Raw genomic sequence first — 23,752 nt, forward strand, 5'->3', positions numbered from 1 at the left:
AAGGTCGTTTCAATATTAGTTATATATCATGTGTACATATATAGTTATAAAAGTTCTTCCATATTCATACGTACCAGTTACATCATTAGTAAGTTACCATAGGGGTAGCACAGGATAATACTTATACTATTGCTAGAACAATGAGATGTTCAATGAGTCAGTTCTTTCATGAGTCGGTACTTATTACTATGAGAACATATACATTATATTACTATGAGAACATATACAACTATACTAAAAGAAGAACATTTACAACTATACTAGAAAGAGAACATTTACAACTTTACTAGGAAGAGAACATATACAATGATACTAGAACGAGTAACAATACATTACATATACATGAATATGTTAACAGAATTGTGATCCACTGTATCGGAGCATGCCTTAAATGTCATGGCCCGAGTTGTAGCTAGTGTCTCTTGGAGGGAGAGCGTGAGTTTGCATATAGTTCTATACTGGATTGACTATCCTACACCTTGCTGCTAGCTACAGCCGGACCTACAGATCTACGGGTGCCAAACGTCATACCTTTTTACGACATACATTGTCGTGTTTCTTAGTCGATAGTATGGTACAATTAATCACATAATACCTTGATACAAATCTGGTTTAAGGTAGGTAGTATAGCAGTAGTTCCTATAATACAACACTACATTACTACATTAATTTACCCTTTACATATATTTAGTGATCATTTCACTTAAACATTAATGTACAAACTATATTTTGGTTAATGATAGTTACATTTAGGAAAATTACACACTTTTACAAGAAACGAGCATACAAAGTAGTTAAGCCTTGGTAGAAGGCTACTTTTAATAGGAAATATAGGATTTCTTAAGAGATTTAAACTTTTACAAACACTTACAAACATTCACATACTTTTATCACCAATGTTTACAAACTCGTACTTCAAACCACGTTCAAACGTTTTGATACAAACACCGACACTAAAATACTTATGAACTCACCGGCTGTAATGCTGATACTCCCTTTCAAAATAACTTGTATTGTCAGGTCATCTGTAGACAGGTACCGAGGCCAGCTTTTGAGAAGATGGAGCGCATTCGAGACTCATCTTATTATTTTGATTTACATTTTTGGTGTATATAACTGTACAGAACACTCTTGTATTAAAATTATATATTTAATGCAATGGATGATGTTGTTTGCTTGTTTACTGTTATACTGTGTTGTGATACTTTACATGATGTCCTCTGCCCCAGAACGTTTCCGCCGTTCTCGGATTTGGGGTGTGACAGATTGGTATCAGAGCATTGTTTATAGTGAATTGAGTATATCAACCCATAAAAAATATACTAACTATAAACCCATTTAGGATTAAAACACTCTGACCAAGAGTCTATACTTAAATACTAAAATATTTAATTAAGTATACAAGTCTGCATTCATACTAAAATCAGTGTCACAATGACAAGAACAAAAGTATTACGATTGTTAAATACCACAAGTAAGCTCGGGCATGTATGGTTAGTCCTGGGAATGGCATAGCCTGTTCAACTATGCTGGTCCGAGGAGTGATTAGCATATGCCCTAGAATGGTTGTGATATGTTAACAAGTCTAAAAAATTACCAACAATACCACAAGGAAAACAATAGAACCTAAACTTAAAATACTATAGGAGTATTTTGTGCCACTACAATCTACTTATATACTAGATTCTTATACCTCTCTTCTTGCGTAGATTTAAATGGCTGGATTCCATCATGGCGACTCGTACTTCCCAAATGAAGGCAATGTTGGATGGCTTGAAGAAGAGCCCGAAGATGAGCATCCAATCCCTTTGGATGATCACCTCGCAGAAGGCTTTTCAGATGGATCTGACTCTAAGCTTGAAGTCAACAACCTACCGCCAGTAGGTTAAGCCCCAAACAACAATCCCCGACCAGCTTTCCCAGGTCCCACACCCTTATGGGCAACCAACTTGATTCGCTAGAGCGACGAATAGGGTCAACCCTTACCTTACTTTGGGGACCAAAGCTTCTAATATCTCAGTGAAGGTGGCTCTACGGATCGAGCTCTGCCCGTCATTGTCTGCAGAATAGCTCGTAATGTTGAACAAGGTCGAGCAGCCATCGACCGAGTCATGGAGATTGATGCCAACTCTGGTGTCAGCACAGTCTGCATCCGCCTTCTGGAAGAAGAAATGGAAAGGACCAGGAGAACCAATGAGACCCTGCAGCAACAGCTAGCTGCCTCCTGAGCCGAAGTCATAGAACTTCAAGTTCGTCAGAGGGCTCATGAACGACACCTTCAAGAGGTGGTTCGTCAAGTGGCAGACCTTAGGGTTCGCCCGACGAATTCCCATCGCCGTTAAGAGATGTCTAGCACATCTTTGTCTTTTTTTTAAAGAATAGTCGTTAGTATCTGTGCTCAAAGTAGCACTTGTCTGTAAAATATTTGTAACTTTCAGAACTCTAACTTGGAATCTAGGAACTATCAAACTTTTCCGTATGGTATGATGTAAGACCTACTGTCAGGTCAATTTTTCCCTGAACTTGTTACATCGATAATACCAGTACTATAGACAGCTATCTAATATGTGGGGAAAATCTTTACACTAGTGTTTTCCTACTAATCTTCTATGTTGTGATCTCAAACACTCATTCAACTGTTGGGCTATGGTTAGTTAGTCCATGTGTCACTCTCACCCCGCTTATAATTGATTCTTACCATTGTATTCAACTTTATAAACTTTCAGCAGAAAGATGCCTCCTCGCAAATCTCCCAGGAATAACCCTGCACCACCACCACCTCCTCCTCCTCCGGTCATCGATACTGCAGCCCTGAATGCTGCAGTACTTGCGGCAGTGGCAACTGCCATGGGTCAGTATCACTCCAATGATGTCAGCAGAGGTGGAACCCCTGTTGACTCTATTCCTGCTGAAATCCCTGTGCGCTTGAGAGAGTGCTCCTACAAGGATTTCACCAACTGCAAGCCGAAGTCCTTCAAGGGAACCGACAGTGTCATTGCCCTCTCGCAATGGTTCGAGAAGACTGAATCAGTCTTCAAAATTTTTTCGTGCCCTGCTGCGAGCAAAGTCAAATATGTCGCGTGCACCTTTGAAGAAAAAGCCCTGACATGGTGGAACGACCATGTTAAAGCACTAACTCTTGTAGTGGCCAATGAAATGGGTTTGGAAACCATGAAAGACCTCATGATTGAGGAATACTGCCCGAGGGGCGAGATCCAGAAATTGGAGCAGGAGATGTGGAGCCTAACCATGAAGGGCTCTAACATAGTCTCATAAACCACCATGTTCAGCGAACTGGTGGCCCTCTGCCCCAATATGGTTCCCACTGAAGGGAAAAAGATCAAGAGGTACATATGAGGGGTAGTGCCTCCGTATCAGGGAAATGTCCTATCATCAAACCCTGCTACCTTCGATAGTGCCAAGCGACTGGCACATCGATTCATTGACCATGGAGTCAAATCCCCTTCAGCGACAACAACCCTAGCCATCTCAGAACCCTCCAAACCTGCTGACACTAAGTGGAAGTTCTGGGAGGACAAGAAGAAACGGTGAGCTGTCAAAAAGCAACAAATTGTGGCACTGCATGCCGCAATAACCCCTGCTACTGCTACTGCTACTGCTTTGGTGAGGAAGTATGCTGGACGTTTTCGTAAGTGCAACAAATGCAACTTCAAACACAACGGCCCCTGCTGTGAAATGCAATGCTCGAACTGCAACAAGAAAGGACACACTGTCTGTTTCTGTAAATCTCCGGCGCGGCCGATCACCCAAGTCCCCAGCACTGGCGTGAGCCAGGCTTGCTATGGATGTGGCGAGGCGGGCTACTATAAGAGGGACTGCCCCAATGAAAAGAATGTTGGCGGATTGGGAAGAGCACTAACGATAGGCCATGGGGAAGCAGTTCCTGACCCGACGGTGGTGACTGGTACGTTCCTCCTCGATAACTCCTATGCATCCATTATGTTCGATAGTGGAGCGGAGCGAAGCTTCGTGAACCATAAATTTGCTCGCATATTTAAACAACAACCGTACACACTTAAAGAATGATTCACAGTAGAAATAACTAATGGAAAAACTGAAAGCACGAATAGCATATACTTAGGATATACCCTAACTCTAGATAACCATTCATTTCCAATCGACCTTATGCTGGTCTCGATTAAAAGATTCGACGTCATCATCGACATGGATTGGTTGAGTCTTCTTTGCGCCGACATCATGTGCTAAGAGAAAGCAGTCTGTCTAAACCTCCCGTCTAACGAAACTCTTGTCATCTACGGTGACAAACCCGGTGCGAGTCTTGGTATTATCTCAAGTATTCAAGCACAAAAGTATCTACATAAGGAATACCATGCATTCCTTGCTCACATTGTCGATACGAGCCTCGAAACGGAAGAACTAAAGAACCTTCCAGGAGCGAACGACTTTCCCAACATCTTCCCAGATGAGCTACCAGGATTACCTCGGCAACGACAGGTTGAGTTCAGAATCGACTTAGTCCCAGGAGCTACCCCAGTAGCCAAGTCACCCTACCGATTAGCACCAACACAGATGCAGGAACTATCTGGTCAACTTAACGAACTGCTCAGCAAGGGCTTTATAAGACCAAGTTTCTCGCCTTGGGGAGCACCGGTCTTGTTTGTTAAGAAGAAAGACGGATCATTCCGTATGTGTATCGACTACAAAGAACTCAACAAACTGACGGTCAAGAATCGTTACCCTCTACCTCGCATAGACGATCTATTTGACCAACTGCAAGGGGCGAACTACTTTTCCAAAATTGATCTAAGATCCATATATCACCAGTTATGAGTGCTAGAGGAGGATGTTCCAAAGACAGCCTTCCGAACTCGTTATGGACACTAGGATTTCATGGTGATGCCATTCGGATTGACCAATGTGCCTGCAGTTTTCATGGATCTGATGAATAATGTATGCCGACCCTACTTGGATCAGTTCGTCATTGTCTTCATTGATGACATCCTGATCTACTCCCGAAGTAGGGAAGTGCATGGAGATCACCTGCGACAAGTTCTAGGAACTTTACGAATGGAGAAGCTCTATGCGAAGTTCTCTAAATGTGAATTTAGGATCCGAAGAGTCGAATTCTTAGGACACATGGTAAGCGAAGAGGGAATCCACGTGGACCCATCCAAAATTAAGGCCATTGAGAACTGGTCAGCACCGAAGACACCTACAGAAATTCGTCAATTTCTAGGTCTCGCTGGCTATTACCGCAGGTTCATATAGAACTTCTCCTGAATTGCGAAACCTCTTACAACACTGACCCAGAAAGACTTAGCCTTTGACTGGGAAGAGAAACAGGAGAGAGCGTTTGAAACGCTCAAGCGATCCTTGAGCACCCACCAATACTATCCCTCCCCGAAGGGATTGAAGACTTCATTGTCTATTGTGACGCGTCAAATCAAGGGCTCGGTTGTGTTTTGATGCAACAGGGTAAGGTCATCGCCTACGCCTCGAGACAACTGAAGACACACGAAGTTAACTACACCACACACGATCTTGAGTTGGGGGTAGTTGTGTTTGCCCTGAAGATCTGGAGACATTACCTGTATGGCACAAAAAGCACAATTCTTACCGACCACAAGAGTTTACAACACATATTCGATCACAAGGATCTCAAAATGTGACAACGACGGTGGGTCGAACTACTCAATGACTATGAATGCGATACTCATTATCATCCGGGTAAAGCCAACGTAGTAGCAGACGCCCTAAGTTGAAAGGAATATTCTAGTCGAAGAGTCAAATCATTGACAATGACTATCCATTCACACTTGTCTAAGCAAATTCAGGCGGCTCAGCTTGAAGCCATGAAACCCGAAAACGTGACGAGTGAATCCCTTAGAGGAATGGATAAGAATCTAGAAACCAAGGGTGGAAGAGCCTTATATTTCATGAACCAGATCCGGACACCGAAGCACGGTGGTTTCCGAGACTTGGTCATGACCAAGGCGCACAACACTCGGTATTCCGTCCACCCAGGTTCAGATAAGATGTATCTGGATCTTAAAAAGTTATAATGGCGGCTTAATAAGAAAGCAGAGATTGCTACCTTTGTAAGTAAATGCCTTACTTGCACAAAGGTTAAAGTCGAGTATCAGAAGCCCTCCGGTTTACTACAACAACCAGAGATTCCAGAATGGAAGTGGGAGCGGATCACTATGGATTTCATAACCAAGTTGCCCAGGACAACGGGTGGACTTGATACAATATGGGTCATCGTCGATAGATTGACCAAGTCTGCACACTTCCTGCCTATCAAAGAAACTAACAAGATGGAGAAGCTTACGAGAACATACATTAGGGAAATCGTGGGACTGCATGGTGTACCTATATCCATTATCTCCGATAGAGATAGTAGGTTCACCTCAAGATTCTGGCAATCACTACAACATTCCCTGGGAACAAGGCTGGACATGAGCACGGCCTACCATCCTCAGACCGATGGACAAAGTGAGAGGACCATCCAAACACTGGAGGAAATGTTGAGAGCCTGTGTGATTGACTTTGGAAAGGCATGGGATACTCATTTACCCCTTGTCGAATTTTCCTATAATAACAACTATCACACGAGCATCAAGGTTGTTCCATTTGAAGTCCTCTATGGCCGGAAGTGCAGATCCCCTCTGTGCTGGGCTGAAGTGGGTGATACCCAGTTAGCTAGGGGGCAAGTTTCTGACAGTACTCTCACAGGCCCGAAAATCATTCGGGAAATGACAGAGAAGATCATTCAGATCCGTGAACGATTGAAAGCCTCTAGAGATTGACAGAAAAGCTACGCAGACAAACGAATGAAACCTTTGGAATTCCAGGTGGGAGACCAAGTCCTTCTTAAAGTCTCACACTGGAAGGGCTTGATACGCTTCGGTAAGCATGGGAAGCTCAATCCGAGATACATAGGGCGTTTCGAGATTCTCGCAAGAATCAGCCCTGTAGCTTACAAACTCAATCTACCTGATGAACTTCCTAACATACATTCTACATTCCATGTCTCTAACTTGAAAAAGTGTCTGTCTAACGAGACTCTTGAAAAACCACTCGACGAGATCGAGATCAACGAAAGCCTCAACTTCGTGGAAGAACCAGTAGAGATCATGGACTGTGAGGTCAAGCAGACGAAGGAAAGCCGCATCCCGATTATGAAGGTTCACTGGAACACCAAGCGAGGACCGAAACTCACGTGGGAGCGCGAGGATCAAATGAAATTGAAATATCCTCATCTATGCGATTAGTTATCTGTAAACACCTTAATTGCTTAGACTTTAATTTCGGGACGAAATTCCCTTTAACGGGGGGATGATGTGACAACCAGAAATTTTTAATTGGTCAAACCCTAAAAGTCAATCACTTCAATTTATAAGTCAATTACTTTATTAATTATTTTTAGCAAATTTATAGTTCGTTTGATTATTTTAATATTATACTTTAAACGAACGGGTGAAAGGAAGTGTCGTCTTGGGTCTTGAAATTGCTAAACCGTAAACACCTCGTGTCTTAGAAGTTCACGGACAAACTTTTATGTTTGGGCTGAAAAATCTTCCAAAAAACCGTGAACTCATGCTTTAAGCATGAGTTTACTCCTCAAACTAGTCATTTTATGTTTACTCCCCAATCACTAAAAAGAGTAAACTCAAAAACACTCTCAAGTATCATCCAAGATTTAATTCAAGATCTTCAAACTTGTAAGTGTTCTAGCTATTTCAAGTTGATATATCACTTAATCTAGTGATTATACACCTTTTCATCAATCCATTTTTATGTTTTGATTATATTTGAAAAACACCAAAGTCCACCATTTTTATGTGTTTATGGTTTGCGGACCTCCCAAAACCGTAAACACCCTAAAGTATGTTTATTTGGGCCATACTCCTTCCTTAGGCCTAAAAACTAACCTAGACAATTACCTTGATAAGTTAAGGACTTGAAAACATGGCATTACCATTTTCCATATGGGTTTACGGTAGTAGACCCAATAGGAAATGATCATGAGGCCGTAAACTCCTTAAAGGAGTGTTTTGTTGCCCTAATCCCTTCCAATGGACTAACCACCAAGTAGAAATGCTTCAAAGGACTTGTAAAACCTCAAAACAACATATGGTCTTAAGGTGTAGAGTTTACGACTGTAAACCCTAGAGTTTACTGCCGTAAACTCCTTTGGTAATGGTCATTAAAACCGTAAACTCCAAAGGAGTTTACCCTTGAACTCCAAACACTCTAGCTTTGCCCTACAAACACTTGGATGCAACCCTTGTAATCTTTAACACTTAAAACAAAGTGTTTTCATCTTCTAGAGTGTCCCAACTTAATTTATTAGTTATAAATTGGCTAATTAGTTATATATATGTCCATTATATGATAATTAGGCTCGTGCGTGTGTACAAGTCTCCATTTGTCACCTAGCACTGTATCCGACACTTCAAACCAATCCACTCACTGCAAGTGAGTTCATACCCCTTTAACTAATCTTTGAAATACTTATAAATGTTTTAAATGCTTTTATGGGGGAATACAAGTTGAATACTTATAGTTATTACATCAATCACATGTGATTAATAACTACAAAACCAATAATTTTCTTATTGTTCAAACTGTTTTACAAATTCTTATACTTACCAAATACATTTACTTAAGCTCTGTTATACTTTTATAAATTGCATGTCTATATATGTATAGTTATATAAGCAATGTTTAAAAGGCTAAGGAAGGCCTACCCACCCTATTTCCTTTTCGCCGTTGAGATGTGGTCTAGTGGGGTATCGGGTATCCGTTTGAAGGTCGTTTCAATATTAGGTATATATCATGTGTAGATATATAGTCATAAAAGTTCTTCCATATTCATACGTACCAGTTACATCATTAGTAAGTTACCATAGGGGTAGCACAGGATAATACTTATACTATTGCTAGAACAATGAGATGTTCAATGAGTCAGTTCTTTCATGAGTCGGTACTTATTACTATGAGAACATATACAGTATATTACTGTGAGAACATATACAACTATACTAAAAGAAGAACATTTACAATTATACTAGAAAGAGAACATTTACAACTATACTAGGAAGAGAACATATACAACGATACTAGAACGAGTGACAATACATTACAAATACATGAATACGTTAACAGAATTCTGATCCACTGTATCGGAGCATGCCTTCAATGTCATGTCCCGAGTTGTAGCCAGAGTCTCTTGGAGGGAGAGCGTAAGTTTACGTATAGATCTATACTGGATTGACTATCCTACACCTTGCTGCTAGCTACAGCCGGACCTGCAGGTCTGCGCGTGCCAAACACTATACCTTTTTACGACTTACATTGTCGTGTTTCTTAGTCGATAGTATGGTACAATTAGTCGCATAATACCTTGGTATAAATCCGGTTTAAGGTAGTTAGTACAGCAGTAGTTCCTACAATACAACACTACATTACTACATTAATTTACCCTTTACATATATTTAGTGATCATTTCACTTAAACATTAATGTACAAACTATATTTTGGTTAATGATAGTTACACTTGGGAAAATTACACGCTTTTACAAGAAACGAGCATACAAAGCAGTTAAGCCTTGGTAAAAGGCTAATTTTAATAGGAAATATAGGATTTCTTAAGAGATTTAAACTTTTACAAACACTTACAAACATTCACATACTTTTATCACCAATGTTTACAAACTCATACTTTAAACCACGTTCAAACGTTTTGATACAAACAACGACACCAAAATACTTATGAACTCACCAGCTTTAATGCTGATACTCCCTTTCAAAATAACTTGTATTGTCAGGTCATCTGTAGACAGGTACCGAGGCCAGCTTTTGAGAAGATGGAGCGCATTTGAGACTCATCTTATTATTTTGATTTACAGTTTTGGTGTCTATAACTTTACAAAACAGGCTTTTATTAAATTATATATTTAATGCAATGGATGATGTTGTTTGCTTGTTTACTGTTATACTGTGTTGTGATACTTTACATGACGTCCTCTGCCCCAGAATGTTTCCACCGTTCTCGGTTTTGGGGTGTGACACATTATTAACGTTATAGTTTGGTACATTTAGCATGCTTTTAAATATGACTTGTGCTTGTTTATTTGCTAGGATGTCCAGATAAATCTAGCTACTTCTTTTAGCTAGATGAAGTTGGAAATCATGGTTCTAATAACTTAGTTTTGCTTTACTTGTTGGTTATGACCTGTATGTGATTGATTGAACCTAGCATGTTTGATTTAATATTTGATTGCTTTAAATTCTCCTTCATTGTAGTTAGTGAATACGAATTTGCATGAATTTGAATACCTAATAATTCAGTGAACGCTAGTTTATTAGAGCTAAGGTCAAACCAATCTTAGATAAGTAATTGAACTATTGAATTAAGTTGTGCTAGAGAACTCATATTATGACCATAAGTGTGTTTTCCTATTAAATAACTGATTTTGTGTTAACTATGATGTAACCATCATAGACTTACATGAATTAATTAATGTTAGTAAATTTAGAACTAAATTGCTAATGCTATCTTAATTTGTAACCAACAATAATTGTCATAACTAACTTATAAACCATTGAGGGAAAGTGGATTCGAACTAATAGAAGTGTTGTGTTTATTGATTGTGATGAGTTTATAAAACTCTTTGATCGATTAAATCTTATAACAGGTAAATCGAGAAAACGAAAAACAATAAGATAAAGCACAAGAATAAATCTGAATTTGTCAAATGATTCAATTGATTCAATCCTCAGCAGAGCTCGATGAAGAACTTCCGCTATAGAGGATTCTAGGGTTACAAAAGATAAGAACGATGAACGCTATTAAAAATCTCTGTCAAATCTTACGTTCTAGGATGCATGCAAGCATCTATAAATATTAAACCCTACAAAAGAACTCACGGATGGACAGGCCCATACCAGAGACTAAAATGGACTAACTATCGAGCCCAAGACGCAACACTAACTGGAGCTAACAATCTCCCCCTTTGCGTCAATTGGAGCAAGACTATTACTTCTTCTTGCTAAGTCCAGCTGCAGGAACCTTCTTAGTGGTGTCAAACAGACGAGGGATGAGAGCGAGGATTGTCTGTTTGAATCGAATGTACCACTGGATCATATCATCAAAGTACTTCTTGTCGTCTGCTGAGTTTTGCGTGCAACAATGAATGATACCCAAAACATGTTCCAGGCATGCAGTGGTGTAGAGATGTTTGTCTGCCAAAGCGAACATGAAATTTTGGCCTTCGTTTTTGGTAAACATGACACAATATCTCTTTGGGTCTATCTTCCCCATCTGCATCATGTTCAGATCACTTGCTGAGCCAACAGGAGAAATAGTAGGCTTTTTCTTGAAAATGCTAGCGATCTCCTGATCCATCTTGACAACTTCCATGATGTAGCAAACAAGCATCCTCTAGAAGTGATCGATTATCAGACCATACTTAGCTTAATTTGTGAGAAGGATGTTGTGCAAAATTATCCAATCATGTGGATTCAAATTGGGAAGATCAGCAAGCGAAATGGCATGTTCGGTCTTGGCAAAGCCTCTCAGCACCTTGAACCGAATGTTTGTGAAGTTCCCTTCCCGATACGGCTTGAGGACCCGAACGTTGACAATCTTCTGAGCGCTCTAAGTTTGATACTGTGGTTGGGCAGCTCTTAGATAGAATTCGACCAGATCCCTGTCAACCTTTGGATGAGGATGAGGGATATCTACAACGTTGTCAAAGGCATGGAAGATGAAGGCCTTTCGGGTCATAGGCATGTCGAACTGAGAATCGACAGAGTTAACGCGATCCAGTGAAATGACCGGTTCGAGCTACAAGATGCTTGGGGTTTCAATCGCTTCCTTTAAACGTTTCTCAAGAGTCCATGGAGGAAAAAGAGTTTTCCTACTCTCAAGACGGTCGTGAGCCTCTTTCATCTTTCTTTCAGCTTCCTCAGCCTCTCTAGCAACTCGAGCGCTCACACCAGCATCCTTATCTCGACTTTGCCTTTTTAAGAGATCAGCAATCGTCTCTTTGTCGTCGTCGCTATCTTCAGCAATTTGCTTCCCTTTATCTTTGACACCCGAACCTGAGGCTTGACCTGTTGAGGGAGGTTCGATTGTTTTTGTTGGTGTAGAAGTTGGAGGCGGTTGAGATACATCCTTTCCCCCTTGTTTCGGAATGGACACGAACTCAAGGAGCCCTTCAATTTTGCTCAGGAGAGAAAGGGCGGGAGCAAGCTTTTCCACAAGAGTACGCCTCACTAAGTAGTTTAATATTGGATCATGTGCTTCCAGGATGTTTGAAAGGGAGGCGTGGACATCCGAAACACATGATGAAATCACTTCTCTTTCAGATAGAAGAGACTCAATCTCCTTTTGAGAATTGGAGAGTTGAAGATTCTTGACCTTAAGAGCAGTGGTCTTTCTAGCGAGAGCGTCCATGAGAGAGTTCTCGGCAGCAAGATCTGTTGGATTAATGTCTAAGTCCATAACTATATTTGGTATGTACTTGACCCGACCCGGCATGGTCCATTTGGGTTGCACTTCACCGACACAATTTATATGGATAATCTTTTGAGAATAGTATGTTTATGATTAATATTAATATATTATAAGTTCTAATATATTAATATGGAATCATATTATTTAATTAGTATTGATCAAGAATTAATTTATAATTAATTAAGTGATCAAAAGGAACTAATTAAATATGGACTCTTATATATATGGAATGGGCCAAGTTCATTTAGGTTGGGCTAAGCTTTCATGGATAGTCCATGGAGTGTTTAACCCATGGATCCTAGGAAATGAAAGGTCATGGGTATTAGGGTTTAACCCTAATCCTCCATACTATATAAAGATGTCTTTGGTTGGTGAAATTGGCACTAGTGTGAATACACTAAAGAAGGGCTAGCCAATTTCATTAGAGAGAACCAAGTAATCATATTCTCTAAAGTATTCCAAGGCGTCTTGGTGATTTGTGATTCCACTTGAGGCTTCCACACTATTGGGGCTAAGCTCTTAAAGCTTGAAGACATCAAGCTACATCAAGAGGTATGTATTCTATCTTGTTACATTCATAGTTTTTGTATGCTAGATTAGGATAATACCTTGGATGTTCTTATTTGCATGTATAATAGAGAAAACATAGATCCAAGGTATTTAGGGTTGCCTGTACACTTAGGAAGTGTTAGAATGCTCCAAACCCAACAGTGGTATCAGAGCCACGGGTTGTTTTCTGTTATATTGATGCAAGTATTTTATTTTCAAAGTTGAAAAAAAAAAGGAAAAAAAAACATGAAGTTTGTCAAATTTTAAGATAATTACTTGTTCTTGTGAAAAACTAATTATTTGTAAAATTTGAATAATTTGCTTTATGAGTTGAATTAGGTCAAATTTAATAAAAGATAAAATAATATGATTATTTTATTAGTTTTAAAAGTTTGATCTAAAGAGTTTTATTTTTTGAAACCTCCATAAGTTATGGATATGAAAAGGTTTTAAAAAAAAATTGATTCAAAGTTTTTTATGGAGTTACAAAACTTGGTCTTAATGTTTTAAAGAATTCCATAACTTGTTCTTAAGATATGGAACATGAAAAGTTTTTTTTTGTGTTATCTTGTTTTATGAGTTAATTTAGATTGATGAAAAATATTATTTGTTAGTTGGTTTTAATCCAAATTAATCTAAAAGAAGTTCATAAAATGTGTTTATGTAACTTAAAAGTCACATTTATGAATCTTAAAACTCATAAAGTTGGCAATGGTTACAAAATGAAGAGTCTTGTGTCATTGAATAATTTTTTATGACTCCATAACTTGTCCTCAAGTTATGGAAGTTCAAGAGTCACTTCATTAAAGAAAAATATGTAACCATAATTAAATCCATAAGTTATAAAATAAAGAAAAGTTAATTCTTTTATTAGTTTAAAGTCTTCCATAACTTGTCCTCAAGTTATGGAACTTGAAGAGTTTTTGGATTAAAACTACTTTAAACACATAAGTTATGGAATTAATTAGTTTTGAATAGTTTCAAAACTTGCCCTCAAGTTTTGGAATTTGTAAAGTTTTCTCTTATGAATACTTTAATTCCAAGTTAGCCCTTAGAATTTTAAAAGTTAAAATTCAACCCTTATACTTTATAATATTATAAGTTAATAATATATATATGTATAAGAGTAAAGTCAGTCTTACCGCTAGTACGCCTCATTCACGAAGCCGGTCTATAAGGTGGGTATAAGGTTGTTGCCTATAAAATGGCAACTTAATGGGTGTCCACTCTCACCCATCGCTTGCTTGACCGGTGGAGGGTCGTTAGCCGAACGGGTTTGACAAGACTATAATTCTCCTTCATTAAAAGTATTAATGATAATACTAAGTAACTAAACTCTTAATAATACCCAATCTTAGTTACTTAGGAAAAATGTGAATAAGGTGCTAACCCATGAAATTACACTTTACACTTTGTCTAAGTCGTTAGTGGAGCGTGTGTGGTTAACCGGCACACTTACTTGGACTTAACAAGGTAGGTAAAGGGTGACTTAATATTTATCATAGTATCGATGGAGCGTGTGTGGTTAACCGGCACATCGATTGAGGGGTAATTTATTAAGGGTACCAGGTGATTTGCATGGTTACTTCACACCTTGTTTTGTGATCCTCGGCATCCCAGTCACAAAACCTGAAGGGCACACTCGAGATTGAAACATGCCTTTGAACAGTTCAATGAATCTCAAAGATCTAGGAGTTTCAAAACCAATTAAAACCTAATAATACATTAAGTTTATCTTGGTGGAAATTGGTGAATCGTCATTCACCTACCTTCAAATATTTTATAGCTTGGATTACGGCATACCTCTTCTAAGTTATAAAATAGTTTGTTGGGTCCTAGCCTTAATATTTCATATTGGGTGTCATATTAAGGACTTTAAATCAACTATCTTGAATATCTCCCAAAAGATGTCTGTAATAGACACCTATGATCTTCCCAAATCTAGTGAAACAAGGTTTCCTAAATGAAGATGATGTCCTTTGGAAATCATACTTCTTTCACCTCCTCCAATTATTCTCCCCAACCCACAAGTTCTTGAAAAGTTTAAGGTCACTCAAGCCCTATTGGCAAGGCAAGGTCTAGGTGTGAGCACATCTTGGAGATGTAGTCACATATTGACAAGCCGGGAGAGTTGGGTGTCAAAGTCTTGAGAAAGTTGGTGGTTCAATCACTTTCTAAGTCACATAGTGAGTTCCTTTAGGACACCTATGAAACAGACTATGACAAGACCCTTAACGATCTTATCTATTTGCTAAGATCAACTTCCTAAAACTTTATGGACATTGACAATGATGACATTGGATATCCAGTAAAGCATTCTCTTCCCAATGGAAAGGGATCGGCCATAGTCAACTCGGTTGACCAAATGGTAAAGAGAAAAGCTAAGTCTGTGATAGTCTCGTGTACCATTATCAAAGGGTCCATATGTTTATATTGCCAAGGGAAGGGGCATTGGTTGCGAAGCTGCCAAATTTACCTAAGGATGTTAAAGTCAATAAGTTTGACTCTACTTCAGGTAAAGACCACTATCTAACTCTGTTAAGTTTCTATTCTGAGATTCCTGATACATGATGTGACTGGGTCACATGGTGATGTTTTAAGAATCAAAGAAAAGTGAAGAAACTTAAAGAAAGAATATGTTGAATCTGATGGCTTAGATGGATTTCTATCGCATAGTTTGAAGATCGGATTCTTGAGCAACTTCTTAGGAGTTATGAGATATTGCTTAGGAATAGATAACAACAAGTTTTCATATGGATTGTAAGGATAAGTTTTTCCGCAAAGTTTTAAAATAAAAGAAAATTTTTTTGATTTTATTTATTTTAAAATATCCTTACAATGGCTTTTGAGGAAAAATTGTTGCTTATATGATTCCATTAAAAGCAAGAGTGGAAATATGAAATTGATTCTTTCATTTGTGCTAATGTCTAGATTTACCAAATAAGGAAAGATTCTCATCACCCAAGTTTCAATTGGACCGGAACTTGGAATCATGCAAGTTGTATAGCATGATGAATGAGAACTTTCAAGTTTTGGAAAATTAAGACTATTTACTCGGCCACATGGATGTGTGAGTCAAGTAAAGGACTAAGGGATCGAGTACACATTCTTGTGCACTGATTAAGTCCACCACAAAAGATTGATAAGACTATTCGTCATAGTTTACTAAAGCTCAGTAAATATGATTATACTTACAAGCTTAAGTGTAACTCTGAGACATTGGAAAAGGTTCCAATGTATGGCAGGGCGAATAAGAAGAATCAAATTAGGCAGAAGGATAAAAGTTTCTCATATCTGAAAAGATGGGAGAGTACTTTAGTATCAGTTTTGTGATCATCTTAATGATTAAGAAACCATATCAAAATTAGTTCTCTAAGGAAATCTTAGTGCATTCTTATGACTAAGAAGAGGAACTTGAATTGTTGAAATGGTTAAATCAAGAAGATGAGTCATACTTCGTTCCAATACAAGTCTTAGAGTCATACTCCAAGATTGTCATTTGAGTGACATGTCTTAAAGAAGGTTTAAAACACTTGTCAAATGTAAGAGTAAAAGTTTTCTACTCTTGTACATTTGAAATTGGTAAGTTGTGATGTTTTGGATAAAACAAAGACCAACTTAGGCCAATTGGGTAAAGTGTTTTTCTTGATTAGAATCCACACTATCTCTTGGATGTTTGACAAGGGAGTCTTATATGTCAAGAGGACAGTGGGAGTCTTAAAGGTCTTGAAAGTCTCAAGAAATAATCAAGAATAAAACCTGAAGTTCTTCACTAGCACACGACTTGAGGTTTATAACCTATCGTGTTGACATATCTGTGCCCATTCCAGTTAAATTTGGCTTTGCATATGAGTTCTTAGAGTTCTCAGTTTGTTGCATAACAACTTGGAAGCAATGGCAGGCCCTTGAGCTGCCAGGTGGCAAGAAGTTAAGATTGAGTCAATCCATATGGTTTTGGATTTGTCATTATCTTTGTCTTGTGATTATGGTTTGACAAATTCATATGGGTAGGAACTCATACACCATATAAATCTAAGTGTCATAAGGTTTCTCTCCGATTCATGAAAATGATGGTGAGGAAACGCTTTCACTAAGTAGATTTTACGAAGATATCAATTGTGTTATTTGCATTTTCAAAAGTCGTTAGTGGAGCGCGTGTGGTTAACCGGCACACTAACATGGACTTGTGAGAAATGGCAAATGCCTAAGCAATTGAGACCATGATTACGGTATCCCTTTTCATGGTTCTTGAAATTGCTTAGATACACAGGTGAGCTATCTACGGAAAGGGTGTATGAATCTAAATTTCAGACTGTCCAGCTGATTTCTGAGTACATGTCGAAGCTAGTGGGAGCATAAGTGTTATGCTAATAATCATCATGTTAGTGGGAGCATGATAATTATGATAAGTATTGCAAGTCAGCAATGTTAATTATAGAAAACAAAAGTTTCAATTGGGAAAAAGTTGTTTTGCTATAATTAAGGGAGAGGGAATTATGCTTCATCTCAAATCTATAAGCTTAGATCGTGAGGTTTTAATCATTTAGTCAAGGATATATATGAATTTCATGTTGGAATGGCTCAACATAAGGAAATTCTGTATATGGGTCCATTATTTGCGTTCTAAAATTCGATTATGATTACGGCATCCCTTTTCATAATCTGAATTATGAGAACTTGGCAAATTGAAATGGAAATATTATAGCAAAAGACTGGTTTAGTCTTTATGTAAGACATCATGAATCGTGTCCCATATGCTTCGGATATAGGATCAATTACATGTGCTATATTCATCCGTTCTAAAATTTTCCAAATGCCTGGGGCATTAAGAAGGGAAAAGGTTTAGAACTGGATATGACTAAAAGGATTAAACAATTGTCGAGGACAATCTAAGGTTTACCAAAGATTGGTTACTCAAGGAGAATTGGAAGTATAGTGATAATTCTGGAAGGACCATATTGACATAATCTGTAAGGAGGCAACTCTTGTTCAGAAGTGATAGTCAAAATGGAATCTGGAAATGTTTCAAAGTTAGAATTTTCAATCTGTGTAAGATTAAGGAAACTTAATGCAAGAAGGATATTTCCAAGGAGTTGATCTCCTTTGGAATACTCTGTAATGATTGTTGCCAAGTCTTTATGACTTTGTGCATAATCATTACGAGAGGATCAATGCATTTAAGTTTAGAATCTAACAGATTTCAGTAAATGGCATGAATTTGGAATTCTTGCATTTGCAGTAAGGATTTGGGAGTGTGAAAAGAGAATCATTGAAGTTATGTTCAATTGATCTAGTTCACAAAGTAAGGATCATAGATAAACATAGTATGCATACTTGGTGTGTGGCATGACTAGTGTTTAAGAAAACATAGTGTACATGCTTGGAGCATGGGACAACTATTGTTTTAAATTCAAGAATAAAGTTGATAGCTGAAACAGTATACAATGAATAATGTGTAATCATATGGTGATAAATAAAAGGTGTTTTATTTATGTTCAAAGATTTGATACCATATTGGATTCAATTATTATTGTGTTTCACTTTGCATGTTTTGACTTCCCGAATAAACTAGGTTATTCTTCCGGAATGACTAAGTTATTCAAACCATCCACAGTCGGTCATATGTTGGAAGTAGATATGAATTAAGACTGTCATGGGTTGGCTTGTAGAGGTCTAAGGTGTTGGACAAAGGGCTACAACACTCATGAGTGCTCATAAGTTCTGAGTATTGGATTCAACCCGCGCTCATTGGAATCACTTCATGGATTTTATCACGAGTGATCATGAGACGATAATATCTTATATTCTTCAAACCTAGAGATATGAGTTGTTACTATGAGTTGGTTGTACATTGATTGCACGAAAACGCATTTGGTAACTCGGTGCTATAAAACGTGCCTTTGTGTATGATTCAACAAGTAGTAGAACAAGCCATATGAGTCGAAGTTTATCCATTCCTTTTACCTTCGGGATAAAAGCGATATCTGTGGGCCCCTCGATGATTTGATGATGACAAATGGAAGTGCTCGGCCGGGCCAGGAATGATTTGATTCGTTCAATTAGTCAGTCGTCATAAATCGGAAATCGGGAAACAACAAATGGACAGAGAGAATGATTATAATCCATGTCTCAGTCCATATGATATCTAGAATGGAGGAATATATGATCCCTTATCTAATGGACAAGTTCGTTGACAAGATCAGAGTTCGACAGCAGCTTTAAGAGCTACGATTGCCAGTTAGGTTTGAAGTCATACGCAATAATAGTTTTAGACTTATCCAAGTGGGAGACTGTTGGATTAATGTCTAAGTCCATAACTATATTTGGTATGTACTTGACCCGACCCGGCATGGTCCATTTGGGTTGCACTTCACCGACACAATTTATATGGATAATCTTTTGAGAATAGTATGTTTATGATTAATATTAATATATTATAAGTTCTAATATATTAATATGGAATCATATTATTTAATTAGTATTGATCAAGAATTAATTTATAATTAATTAAGTGATCAAAAGGAACTAATTAAATATGGACTCTTATATATATGGAATGGGCCAAGTTCATTTAGGTTGGGCTAAGCTTTCATGGATAGTCCATGGAGTGTTTAACCCATGGATCCTAGGAAATGAAAGGTCATGGGTATTAGGGTTTAACCCTAATCCTCCATACTATATAAATATGTCTTTGGTTGGTGAAATTGGCACTAGTGTGAATACACTAAAGAAGGGCTAGCCAATTTCACTAGAGAGAACCAAGTAATCATATTCTCTAAAGTATTCCAAGGTGTCTTGGTGATTTGTGATTCCACTTGAGGCTTCCACACTATTGGGGCTAAGCTCTTAAAGCTTGAAGACATCAAGCTACATCAAGAGGTATGTATTCTATCTTGTTACATTCATAGTTTTTGTATGCTAGATTAGGATAATACCTTGGATGTTCTTATTTGCATGTATATTAGAGAAAACATAGATCCAAGGTATTTAGGGTTGCCTGTACACTTAGGAAGTGTTAGAATGCTCAAAACCCAACAAGATCTTCATGAAGCTTGGTTAGGCGCTCCTCAATGGTCGCCTTAAACGATGAGTTGTCGTCGGTGAGATTTTGACGAAGAGTGCCGAAGGACATCAGTTCTGAGTCAACTGAGGTAGCCAACTTGTTGACAATCATGTCAACCTTCATTTTACTGGCATCGACAGTTTCTTGTAAAGACTGAAAAAGAGAGGAAGCATCTGTAAATAGTTTTTCGACTTTTTCAGTCGCAGCAGCACAGGCCTGGGTGGAGGCGTCAATCGCAGCAGTGGTTGAGCTGATGGAGGCTTCGTGAGCCTTAGTAAAAGCATCAACTACCTGCTGAATAGCAGCATCGGAGATGGTAGACTGTGATGAAGAAGAAGAGGAAGCAATCAGAGAGTCAATGTTCTCGTGAAGCTCCTTGAGATGCTTTTTGGTGACGGGAGCATCATCATCATTGTCACTTTGCACCTGATACGGACTGTAGTAGACCGAATCAAATGTCATATTCTCCCCACCAAGAAATGGTTCTTCATCCTCAGCAGACTGAGCAGGAGATGAGGGTGGAGGTGAGGGTGGAGGCTCGGTAGTGGAAGTAGGTTCGTGTGTTGAGGTATGTTCGGTAGTGGGAGTGGGTTTGGGTGCGTCAGTAGGAGCCCCCGTATCAGATACGTTGGCTCTTACTTCAGCGGTTGTTGTAGTGGCTTCAGTAAAGATGGGAGGAGGTACTAGGATAGAAGTGGGTGGTATGTGAGTAGTGGAGGTTATGGGGGGAATGGAAGGAAAAATGGAGATTGGTGGAGAAGGGACAGGTGAACCAGAAACATGTACCTCTGGGGTAGGCGATCGTGGAGGAGTGTTGCCACGAAGGGACTCATCAAAATCAGAATCTTCTTCCTCAGATTCGCTTGAGGAGGAAGCGAGTATCAGCTTTCGCCTGGGTTGGGTTTTCCTCTTCTTCAGAGGAGGGGATTGAACAGCCTTGGTGAATTTGCGTTTCTTCGGAGAAGGGCCTTTTGCTCCCTTGGCAACCTTCTTTTGTTTCCCCTTTTCATTTTTCTTTCCCCATGGAGCAGGCCTATCAGCGTCGTGGATGGATTTGACCATATCAGGAGTGAGCTCTCTAGGGCCAAAGCGACGAAACTCCTTGTAGGTTCGGATGATATGGCTGTTGCTTGGGACATCTCCATACATCAACTCAGGGATTGAGCCAACAAACTGGAACTTTGATGCATCAGACACTATAATCATCGTGGTATGAAAAGTACCTATCGAAGAGAGTGGAGAACCGGCAACGATGGGAATATGATACTTGTCCATCACCCACTTGGTGATCAACGTCCAGAATCGAGCGTAGGAGATCTCAGAGTGTCGAGACGTGGATGTAAGGCTCTGGATCAGTTGCTGCCATAACACCAACCCATAGTCTAGGTTGATACCGTGATATACCCCATATAGAATCGTGATGAAGAGACGACTCGCTCCGTCAGAACCAGCACTGCGTTCCGATAACCCCTTAAATAACACAGTGAAGAACCTGTTCCACTGAGGAGGCAAGCACGATTTCTTGAACTTGGTGGCCGTCGTCAGCACCTCAGTGTATCCCATGTTGTAAAACATGGAAAACAGTTGACCCACTGGAATGGAGTCAGGGTTAACCCTAGAAGAATCGAGTTCAAACCCTAAAAGCGAACAGAATCGCTGCTTGGAGATTGATGCCTTGTGATCAGGAATGTCGAAGAAGATCCTATCGACAGACTTATCGCAATGAGCAGTGCCGAAGATTTGGGATAAACATTCCGTGGTGAGAAGAGAGAGAGAAATTTGTCCCCAAATCTTCAAGGGAAATACGAAGGGTTTTTCAAGGTGATTGATGCGTGACAGTTGGTAGCCCCGATGATTACACAGAAGAGAGAAAAACTGTTCCGATTCACAAGCCTTCCCATCAGGCGCCGTTTAAGAGAAAACGGTTCCACTTCGCACGCCTATCATTCAAGCGTCGTTTGAAAATCAAAGCGATTGGACTCCTGGCAGAATCAACATCTTATCCCCTTTGAAGGAACGTCATCTTAAAGTAAAATGACCACGTGTAACAATGTGAGCCACAACTCTTTTATAACTTCTAATCCCATTGTAAAAAAAAATAGCTTGTAAGTAATGAAACCAGAATTTTGGAAAATCAAAAAGATTTTCGTGCTTAGTGTGTAAAAGAAAAAGAAATAATGCAACACATATATGGGAATTTGTGATGTCAGTAAAGACATGAAACAATGGATCCTGGGCACGAATCTCTTCCTTCAAAGTCAAGAGAGACCTTAAAGTGTTTGTTTGGTTTCCCGTTGAATTACGATCAGACACTTATTGAGAAGTGTTGAAAGGCATCTTCTGATCAGGCTAATTTGGGTGGCTTTCGATTCAGTTCAGAATTTTTGATCTTGACATAAAAATAAAAATCGACTGCAGTGCTTGTGAGACCGATGTGGTCTGTTGAACAAGCAGGTTTGAAATAATTTAAGTGGTAGTGTAAAATACTTTATGTGAAATCTCAAAGAAAAATAAAACTGGATTCCAAGGGAAGAAATGTTATGGGATTTGACAATTTCGTAGGAATCACACAAAAAGAAATTAGAGATTTCATGTTACATCCCCATGGATAAGTTCGACAATTCGTTAGAGAAAGCTAGAGCAAAGTTGATTGATCACCGTCAATGCATAATAGGTTTTGAATTGTGGGTTTCACTTAGCACGTAGTGGTACGAAGCTAAGATCATGAACATAGAAATTGTGTAACCGTAAACCTCAGTGGTAATTTCTGAGAGTCTCAAGGGTTACTTTTATGAAGCGAACAAGATGGAGAAAAATAGGATAGATGGTGTAAAGAAAGTAAAGTACCTCTTCTGTCAAAATAAGGACCAACCAGAAAACTTTTATCTCATGTGAGAAGAGAGTTAGGTAGCTCATGATTAGAATAAATATGAAAGCCTAATTGGGAAGACAAGGTTTGTATATACCAAGTCAGTAAGGCTATTATTCAGAATTAGGTGAGGCTTTGGACACATACAGCAGCATGCTTCTAGGGACACTTAACTAATGAAAGAATTTCCCCACAAATATCCACAAAAAAATATGAGACACAAAACACAAAAAAAAATTATCGAACAAATAAAAAAAATGTTTTTGGAGTTTTTGATTTAAAAAAAAATAAGAAAAAGATTTTGGAATTTTTTGATTAAAAGAAAGAAGAAAAAAAATCAAAGAATGAAACACAAAAAAAATTTGGAACCGAACCCGAGCGTTCGGTCTATTTCTGTAAAAAAAAATCTGAAAAAGAAAAGGACTTTGAAAATAAGAGAGATGAAATTTGAAAAAGCTACAAAAGGTTTACAACCAAAGAAACTACCTTTGAGTGATAAGCGGGGATAAGAGAATAGGACCGAACCCGAGCTTTCGGTTCATTTCGGACTTTTAGTTTTGAGAAGTAGTTTTTGGTACTGACTCCGATTCCATCATTCCTAGCCCTTGTATAATTTTATTGAACCTCGCTTCAGGAAGAGCTTTGGTGAAGATGTCAGCCAGTTGATCAGTGGTTCGAACAAAGTGAATTTCGATGTTCCCATCTTCCACATTATCCTTTATAAAGTGATACCTCAGTGCTATATGCTTGGTTTTGGAATGTT

This window comes from Lactuca sativa, chromosome 2 (genome assembly GCF_002870075.4).
Source record: "Lactuca sativa cultivar Salinas chromosome 2, Lsat_Salinas_v11, whole genome shotgun sequence".
Classification (NCBI taxonomy): Eukaryota; Viridiplantae; Streptophyta; class Magnoliopsida; order Asterales; family Asteraceae; genus Lactuca; species Lactuca sativa.